The following is an 8,822-nucleotide window of genomic DNA, read 5'->3' as shown; positions in this document are numbered from 1 at the left end:
CCCGGTTCTCCCCTTGTCCTCCTGAGTGAAGTCACTCAACTATATCAAGTTCTAAGCTTTTAAACAACAGAGAAGATGGTTTATGAAAGATTTCAGCTCTGAGATAGAACTCTGAGAGGCCTTGCGTGACTATGAGAGGAAATCCAAGGGCAAGTCCAAGGGCAGAGGGAATGGAAGGGAGGAGGTGCTGGGGGCAGGGCAGGCGGAGCACTGGCTGAGGGACCAGAGGACACTCACTCATCTCACCTCCACCCCACCTCTCAGTCACAGGCTCACTCAGCACTCAGGGGGCTGGGGATGGAGACACCACAATCCTTCTCCTATACTCAGCCCTGATCGTCTGGGGAAAGGGAATGAGGAGTTCTCAGAGGTTGAATGATAGAACTCAGCGATAACCAGTCCTTCCTTCCCTGGGAGTGGATGAGAGATTTGGACACTGTAAAATGTGTGATGTCCCTATTTAAGTGGCTTGTTTGGGGATGCAGAGTAGCAACCATTTATTCAAAGAGACACAACACGTGTTTCCCTCAAGTTGAGTTTCCATTCACAGCCTTGACCTCAGAGCCTCAGCATATCAGAGAAACAGCCAGAGTGAGCCTTCAGGGAACATCTCCATGGCACGTTCATCCTGGGAGCCTCTTTCACACACACAGAACAGGCTTTGTGCAAATCACATAAACTGGCTGTCAGCCATGCTCTTCCTAAAATTCCCAGTTCTTTTCTCCCTTCTCTCTCCACTGTCTTCTATTTAAATCATGCAGGTGTCCTTACTCTGACACTCTCCCCCAAATACCTGAAGTTTATTAGCCACTAAGTCCGAAGTCCAAGGGGAAAAGAGAAGCAAGTGGACACATTTGAGACTTGGAAAGTCCTTCACCTACCACCTGGGTGCTTTCAAAGTCAGTCACTGAATACTGAGCTCTCCCAGTTTCCCAGACAGGTGCTGGGGTCCCTGGAGGAGACACAGCTGCTGCTCTTCCAGGCTGAAGGAGGAAGGAGAGGAGAAAGGAGCCAACACAGGAGAGTAAAGAGTTCGGGGGCATGGGGGGTGCTCATCTCAGGGAGAAGGAGTCCTGCTGGGTAGAGCCTTGTCTCACTTGTGACCTGAGAGGAGAGTAAATTCAGTCAATAAAATATATGTGTGTGTGTGTGGGGGGGGGGGGTGGATTCCTTGGCAGAAAAAGATGGGTCCAAATGTCCAGAGCAAAGGAGAGGTTAGTGGATTTGAGAAACTAAAACAGTTAAGACAAGTTGGAGCTCAGACTAGAGTGAGAGAAAGTCTGGAGGTGAAGCAGGAGAGGAGGCAGGACTCAGTTGGTGGAGGCCTGTTCCTCTGGACAGACTAGAGTCATTCCCATTTCCTCCTGTGGACACAGTTTTTCATCCTAAAGGAGTCCTTCCTCAACTTCTTACATGCCCCATTAGGATTTTTCAATGAGTAGTTAAAATCCAATCTTCCTCAGCACCTACTCGGGCAGGCCTGGGACTAGACCTGGAGGAAAACAATGATAACACTCAGTTCTCTTAATAAAGGGGCCATATAATTATGTTGTTTTTGAAACACCAAATATTAAACACAATGAATCTATCTAAGACATAGGAGAAAAAAATTAAAGACTAAAAAAAAAAATTTAAGAACCCCACATAATCAGCTCCTTTCAGTCTGTGTCCGACTCTTTGCAACACCATGGACTGCAACATGCCAGGCTTCCGTGTCCATTATCAACTCCCAGAGTTTACTCAAACTCATGCCCATTGATTTAGTGATGCCATCTAACCATCTCATCCTCTGTCATCCCCTTCTCCTCCCGCCTTTACTCTTCCCCAGCATCAGGGTCTTTTCCAATGAGTCAGTTCTTCCCATCAGGTGGCCAAAATTTGGAGCTTCAGCATCACTCCTTCCAATGATATTTAGAACTGATTTCCTTTAGGGTGGACTGGATGGATCTCCTTGCAGTCCAAGGGACTCTCAAGAGTCTTCTCCAACACTACAGTTCAAAAGCACCAATTCTTTGGCACTCAGCTTTCTTTATGGTCCAGCTCTCACATCCATACATGACTACCGGAAAAAACAGCTTTGACTAGGCAGACCTTTGTTGGCAAAGTACTGTCTCTGCTTTATAATATGCTGTCTAGGTAGGTCATAACTTTCCTTCCAAGGAGCAAGTATCTTTTAATTTCATGGCTGCAGTCACCACCTGCAGTGATTTTGGAGCCCCCAAAAATAGTGTCTCACTGTTTCCATTGTTTATCCATCTATTTCCTATGAAGTGATGGGACCGGATGCCATGACCTTTGTATTTTGAATGTTGAGTTTTAAGACAACTTTTTCAATCTCCTCGTTTACTTTCAAGAGGCTTTTAGTTCCTCTTCATTTTCTGCTAAAAGTGTGGTGTCATCTGCATATTGATATTTCTCCCCTGGCAATTTTGATTCCAGCTTGTGCTTCTTCCCACCCAGCATTTAATATGATGTACTCTCCATATAAGTTAAATAAGCAGGGTGACAATATACAGCCTTGATGTACTCTTTCCCAATTTGGTAGCACCATGTCCAGTTCTAACTGTTGCTTCTTGAACTGCATACAGATTTCTCAGGAGGAAGGTCAGGTGGTCTGGTATTCCCATCACTTGAAGGATTTTCCACAGTTTTTTTGTGATCCACACAGTCAAAGTCTTTGGCGTAGTCAATACAGCAGAAGTAGATGCTTTTTTCTGTAAGTCTCTTGCTCTTTCCATGATCCAATGGATGTTGGCATTTTGATTTGTGGTTCCTCTGCCTTTTCTAAATCCAGTTTGAACATCTGGCAGTTCTCAGTTCTCGTACTGATGAATCCTCACCTGGAGAACGTTGACCATTAATTTGCCAGCATGTGAGATGAGTGCAATTGTGCAGTAGTTTGGACTTTCTTTGGCATTGCCCTTCTTTGGGATTGGAATGAAAATTCAACTTTTCCAGTCCTGTGGTCACTGCTTAGTTTTCCAAATTTGCTGGCATATTGAATGCAGCATTTTCACAGCATCATCTTTTAAGATTTGAAATAGTTCAACCGGAATTCCATTACCTCTACTAGCTTTGTTCATAGGGATGCTTCCTAAGGTCCACCTGACTTCACATTTCAGGATGTCTGGCTCTAGGTGAGTGATCACACCATCATGGTTATCCAGGTCATTAAGATTTTTTCTTTGCATAGCTTGGTGTTTTCTTGCCACCTTTTCTTAATATCTTCTGCTTCTGTTAAGTAAACTCTGTTTGTGTCCTTTATTGTGTCCATCTTTGCATGAAATATTCCCTTGGTATCTTTAATTTTCTTGAAGTGATCTCTAGTCTTGCGCATTCTATTGCTTTCCTCTTTTTTTTTTTTTGCATTGATCAGTTAAGAAGGCTTTCTTATCTCTCCTTGCTGTTCTTTGGAATTCTGCATTCAGATGGGTATATCCTTCCTTTCTTCCTTTGCCTTTAGCTTCTCTTCTTTTTTCAGCTAATTGTAAGGCCTCCTCAGACAACCATTTTGTCTTTTTTCATTTCTTTTTCTTGAGGATGATTTTGATCACAACCTTCTGTATTGATGTTATGAACCTCCATCCATAGTTCTTCAGGCACTCTATTTATTGGATATAATCCCTTGAATCTATTTGTTACTTTTACTGTATAATCATAAGAGATTTGATTAGGTCATATCGGAATGGTCTAGTGGTTTTCCCTACTTTCTTCAATTTAAGTCTGAGTTTTGCAATAAGGAACTCATGATCTGAACCAGTCAGCTCCTGGTCTTGTTTTTGCTGACTGTATAGACTTCTCCATCTTTGGCTGAAAAAAATATAATCAATATGATTTCGCTGTTGACCATCTGTGGATGTCCATGTATAGAGTCATATCTTGTGTTTTTGGAAGTGGGTGTTTGCTGTGACCAGTGCATTCTCTTGGCAAAACTGTGTTAGACTTTGCCCTTCTTTGTTCTGTACTCCAAGACCAAATTTGCCTGCTGCTCCAGGTATCTCTTGACTTCCTACTTTTGTATTCCATTCCTCTATGATGAAAGCGACATCTTCTTTTGGTATTATTCCTAGAAGGTCTTGTAGCTTTTCATAAAACCATTCAACTTTACCTTCTTTGGCATTAGTGGTTGGGACATAGACTTGGATTAGTGTGATATTGAAACAAACAGAGATCATTCTGTTGTTTTTGAAATTGCGCCCAAGTACTGCATTTCAGACTCTTTTGTTGACTTGGAAATGAACAGAAATCATTCTGTTGCTTTTGAAGTTGTGCCTAAGTACTGCATTTCAGACTCTTTTGTTGACTATGAGGGCTACTTCATTTCTTCTAAGGAATTCTTGCCCAAGTAATAGAGGAAATGGTCATCTGAATTAAATTCACTCATTCCGGTCTATTTTAGCTCACTGATTCCTAAAATGTTGATGTTCACCCTTGCCACCTCCTGTTTGATCACTTCCAATTTACCTTGATTCATGGACCTAACATTCCAAGATCCTATGTAATATTGTTCCTTACAGCATCAGACTTTACTTCCATCACCAGTCACATCCACAACGGGGCATTGTTTTCTCTTTGGCTCTGTCTCTTCATTCTTTCTGTAATTATTTCTCCACTTTTCATATTGAGCAACCAACCTGGGGAGTTCGTCTTTCAGTGTCATGTCTTTTTGCCTTTTCCTACTGTTCATGGGGTTCTCAAGGCAAGAATACTGAAGTGGTTTGCCATTCCCTTCTCCAGTAGACCACATTTTGTCAGAAATGTGAATGAAAGCAGTGCCATTTGGGAAGAAAGATCTTTTGCCTCCAACAGTGGTTCTCAGTTGGCAACAGGGTGGAATCACCTGTGGGGTTTTATTAATAAAAAGTGTTGACGCCTGCCTCCCCTCCCCTGGGATTCTGATTTAACTGAGATGACTACTCAGCATTGGGATTTTATAGAGCTCCTCTGGTGATTCGAATTTACAGCCAAGTTTACAAACCACCCGCCTTTGTAATATTGAGGATATAAAGAACTGTACCTGGAGAAGGTAACTGAATATACAGGGATCGGGTAATTCTGCAGGAGCAGGAGTGTGCGTTTGTGTGTGTGGAGGGTGGGGTGAATGAGGGTGAGGCAAAGCTAGAGGCCCCACCCCTCTTATCTGCTGTGAGGCCTTCCTGGTCCATCATTCCATGACCTTTCCATGTGCCTCACCTGGACTCGTGGATTCTGCTGCCCTCTGGTGGTAATTTTCAGTATGATACAGTTGTCCCTGGAGGCTTCTTCCAAGCTCCTCCTCAGTTCATCACAAATCTGTGAGCAGAATTCCCTCACATCTCAAAGATGTGGTTTGCTGGGAGGGAAATCCTGGAAACCCTACACAAGGAGCAACTCGGCAGTCACTTCAGGAGTCGCTCCTGCACAGGGAAGCTCAGGGAGCTCTAGGTCAGTGGCCAAGCGCGGGTCTGGCACATGCCTGTGACTTGAGCCTTCCTATCCCTGCGGTTTGAGGAAACTGGCCTTACCAGCCAGTGACAAGTGCCCGTGATATCAAACATCAGAAGTGCAGAGCTGTAAGTTGACAAGCTTCACAGTAAATGGCAACAGTTCTGCTGTATAATCTGCCCTCCTGTATAGCAAAGATATATTTTTACTTAATTACCATGTTTATCTGTAACACAAGCCTGGAGGGTGTTAGGATCCCCATCTCACAGACAAGGAAACAAGCCTACCAAGCTTAAGGAAATTGCTCAAGGTCATACAACTCCTAACTGACAGATGCAGCCTCTGAACCCAGGCAGGTGGGACCACACAGTCTGTCCCCACTCCTCAGGACCCAGAGTTATCTCCTGTCCAAAGATCTGCCCAGCCCTTCAACCTGACTCCCCAGGTGGGTCCGGGTGGTCCCTCCAAAGGTCCCACAGCACCTTTGCTCCTATTGCCCCTGACTCCCATCCTTCCTTCTGCAGGGCAGCCCCCGAGAGCCCCACAGTCGGCAGGAGGACACCTTTGCCTCATTCTGGCAGCTTCTCCCTGCAGCCAGCTCCCGGGGGTGGGGTCAGGCCAGGTTGAGAGGAGAATCATTAGAGAAGCAGGAAGGGAGTGAGCTCGTGGTCAGCACCTTCCTGTGACCTGGGACCTCCCTCTCTCTGCCTGACACTTCTGGCTACTTGTGGCAGCTCCCCTCTACATTCCTCCCTGCCCCCCGCCCCATTACAAGTGTTCCTGTAGCTCTGCTGTGGATCAGAGTCACCAGGGGGGAGGTCAGAATGCAGAGTCCTAGGCTCCATTCCCAAAGATCTGATACAGGAGGTCACACAGTGGGGCTGGGAATTTGAATTTTTATTAAACCTCCCAGTGGATTGGGGGATTGGGATGCAGGGGTTCCTGTGAACACTCTGACAAACATTTAATAGACCTGCCACTCACATCTGTGGGCCCTGGGTCAAGAGTACAAATGAAGGCCATAGTGTATTTTTAAATATTTAGAAGTTATAAATCAGTCATACAAAACTGTCAAGTACACCATCCTAGCTATTAATTCCTGGCAGACTGGGGTTTTGAACACTGAGCTCCAAGTCAGAAGCAGGACAGCAGAGGGAGGGGTCGCCCCCCTCCACCCTACGTTATAAAACGTAGGGTTTAAAAGCCCTCAGTCCTCTGTTTATCGTTATTTACTTATGACATTTCTAACGTGATTAAAAACTCCATCCTAGAGACTCATTTTTTGTCTAGATAATCTGAAAATTTTAATTTTAAAAAAGTTTTTCCTGTAAAGTCCTCCAGAATTAAATACGATAAGCTTTTGGATCAAACACTGGTTTGGAATACCCAATGCTTCCACCTATTGGGACGGATACCTGTGAGCATGTTTGTTGAGTGAAAGAGTAAATTTAGTGAGGACTATCCAATGTAAACTTCTTGTAGAATATTCCTGGTGTATCTAAGTCTTAACTTTGGTTCTTATCAAAAAATCACACAATCACAGTTTGACTCCTAAGGCAAGTCAGATGGGCCTGGAGCACAGATGGAGGTCTCACGGGGCTGGGGCATGCGATTCCTTCTAATAATGTTAGTTTTTAGGTCTAAATTCAAATAAATATATATTTCTCACAGTTTTCAACACATATCGCTGTTTTAATTTCTGGAAAAAAGAAACACTTTTCTTAGAACATTAGGTTTAAAAAACAAAAGCTCAGTTTTTAATGGAAAATTAGCTTTGCGCAGTGGCAGTATCGTAGCCAATGAGGTTTATCCGAGGCGCAATTATTGCTAATTGAAAACTTTAATGGAAAATTAACAGCTTACACTTAAAACCTTGTGTTTAGAAAAATTCTGAAGGTTTTAAAGTGGCCTGTTGTGTTTCTAGGGACCTTCTTCAACATTAGAACCATGCTGCTGGTTCCAGAATAGAATTGGCAAAATATATGCACAGTTTGTTTTTAGACTTAAAAAAAACACAAACACCCTTTAAACTTGAACAGGAATTTAATTATTTCTAACTTTTAAATGCTATTAAAAACATTGATAATTTATAGTAGGGCCTTTTGAAAGCCTGGGTGCTCTGATTTTAAGATAAATATGATGGTAGCAATTAATAAAGAGGATAGGGCTGGAGAGGTTAGTACCGATTGACAGATAATCACATATCCAGCATTGTTCAAAAGCAGTGTTTCTCACCTGTCTGGGATTAAATATCAGTTTTATTTAATTTTACATTTTCAGCTCATTGCAACCTAATCAATGATCCATTGTGCGTGGCTAGTGTGCAGCTCAGCCACGTGCCCCTCCCCCACCACACAAGTGCAATACTCACACTGGTCCCCAGGGTGTTCAGGATCCCACCCATCCTGAAGGTGGATGTCACAGCAATACAGATGGTTGTGAGCTTCTAGCTTTCTTGAATTTCCTGTACTTATTTCTAACTGGGTTACAAACAGGTCATAGACTGACACTAGTGCACAGTCCATACTGTGTCACTGTCATAGTTAATCTTGGCAGCAGCCCTCTGAGAATCACACTATCCCCACCTCAACTTTCAGACAAAGACACTGAAGCACAGTGGGCTTCGCAGTGTGGGTAAGAGCCCACACTTAGCAGGTAGCAGAACTTGTATTCAAGCCCAGTCAGCGCCCAGAGGAGCCAGGATTTGTCCCTGACTCCAGAGCGTGTGCTCCTCCCCATGTGCTTGTGTCATTTTAACTACATGTGGAGGAGGAACAGTCTGGTTTAGGCCACCAGATGAGGACCTCCTCAAGTATACATTCTACAGCCTACAAACCTCCTTCATCCACACCCATCCTGTTCTCCTCTCCTAGTGATAAGAATCACCAAGGTCAGTGACTCCACACTGTGTCTTTGGATGCTCTTTGTCCATCCATCATCCCAACCAAAGCAATGGCTCAACAGCAGGCACTATACTCATTTTCCAGACAAAGAAGCTGAGATTCAGAGGTTGAGATGCTACCTGAGAATGTAACTAAGACTACGTGGCTGTAGGATGTCCAGAGCCTATTTTGTCAAGGATGGTGCCATTCTAATGTCCTGGCACCTTGGCTGGTTACTGCTTTCCCACACCCACACTGCTAGGAGTAGTAGAGAAAGGACAGATCAGTGTGACTGACTCCATAACCAGGGCTTTCTGTTATCCCAGGCTACCTCTTAATATCTCAAAGTTACAAAGTTGAGAAGGAAGGTTTGCTCTCAGTCATCATTTGTTCATTTGACAAACATTTACTGAGCACCCTCTATGTACAGATACTCTGTTGGAAGATATAATTAAAAAGTGAACAGGGCACAGTTTCAAGTCTTTTTCTTACTTGGTTTAGTGAGAAAAAGAACAC

The 8,822-nt window shown here is 43.7% G+C and overlaps 1 non-coding gene across 1 annotated transcript; it reads left to right on the top strand.

The window, feature by feature from the left end:
• The first annotated feature begins 7,194 nt into the window (after nt 1-7,194).
• Nucleotides 7,195-7,329, top strand: LOC136144570 (U4 spliceosomal RNA). The gene has a single exon (XR_010658589.1). It is a non-coding gene; the product is annotated as a U4 spliceosomal RNA (small nuclear RNA).
• Nucleotides 7,330-8,822: the final 1,493 nt, after the last annotated feature.

This window comes from Muntiacus reevesi, chromosome 11 (genome assembly GCF_963930625.1).
Source record: "Muntiacus reevesi chromosome 11, mMunRee1.1, whole genome shotgun sequence".
Lineage (NCBI taxonomy): Eukaryota > Metazoa > Chordata > Mammalia > Artiodactyla > Cervidae > Muntiacus > Muntiacus reevesi.
This window is presented reverse-complemented; position numbering and strand designations above follow the sequence as displayed.